We start from the raw sequence: 1,183 nt of genomic DNA, 5'->3' as shown, positions 1-1,183 counted from the left end.
GCCTGGGGTTCTGGGGCCAGCAGGGTATCAGATACCAGGGATCCAACCCAGGTCCTTGCGCTTACCAGTCAGGCAATTTGTCTCAGTTACTCTTCTCTCATGGCGGGGACAAGTACCTTACATTCAAAATGAAGGAAGAAAAAAGTTTATTTAGCTCACAGTTACTGGAGGTTTCGCTTCATACTTGGCTGGCTTCAAGGCAGAGCAACACAGGGCAGAGAGCTTCCCTCCATGGTGACAGCAAAGAGAAGGAGAGCAAAGTGGAGGAGTAGCAGCAACAATGGCAACAGAGAGGAAGTCTGTCACCACATCTCTCTTATATTCCATTTAGGATATCTGTCTCAGGCTGAGTGTGGTACTCACACCCATAATCCCAGAAGTACTCAGCCCCATAATTCTAGGCTTGGGTCACCCATAATCCCAGTGGATCATGAGTTAATCAAAAACCCTAGAAGTTTGCCCCAAGACTGTATGAGGCTTTGGGGGGGGCACCTAGAGACAAACTATGACACGCTTAGATCACTGAGCTATCTCTCCAGCCCCTATCTGTCACCTTCTGTCACTCTTTTGATCATGGACTGTGCTGCCGTGGTAAAGTAAACTCCTGGGGAACAAAAGAAAGTCCTAGGAACTAAAACTAGATAACAATGTGAGCTTCAGATGGAAAAGCAGCAAGGATGCATGAGAAGAGTTTGCTAACCTGACAAGAGCAAACGTTTGGGGCCGGGGAGATGGCTCAGTGGAATAAGCACTTCCCCGGAAAGTGCAAGGGCCAGAGTTCAATCCCAGGTTCCGAAAAAAAAAAAAAAAAAAAAAAAAAAGAGCAAATGTTCGCTGACTACTCACTTTTTGTGACAGCACGCTTAAGCCCGTGTGATCACACCTGGCTCTGTGGTTATGGGTGCACACATATATGTGTATATGCATATTTCCAGAAGTGCTTGTCATCGAAAGACTGTTAGGCAGAACAGTTCTACAACTCTCTTCTCCCGTAGCCTATGTATTAATTCATCCCTCCATTCGACTGTCCCTTATTTCTGAAAGCTTTTCTTCATCCTTATAACCAAGTCTAGTTTGCCTTCTTGTGTATTCGTAGGAAATTAGCTTTGTACAATTGCAACACACACTAGAGTTTTGCTCTTATAATGACTTGTCTGAGAATTTAATATGGATTTTTCTCTTC

The sequence above is a fragment of the Octodon degus genome, unplaced genomic scaffold (genome assembly GCF_000260255.1).
Source record: "Octodon degus isolate 3935 unplaced genomic scaffold, OctDeg1.0 scaffold00056, whole genome shotgun sequence".
NCBI classification, from domain to species: Eukaryota; Metazoa; Chordata; class Mammalia; order Rodentia; family Octodontidae; genus Octodon; species Octodon degus.
This window is presented reverse-complemented; position numbering follows the sequence as displayed.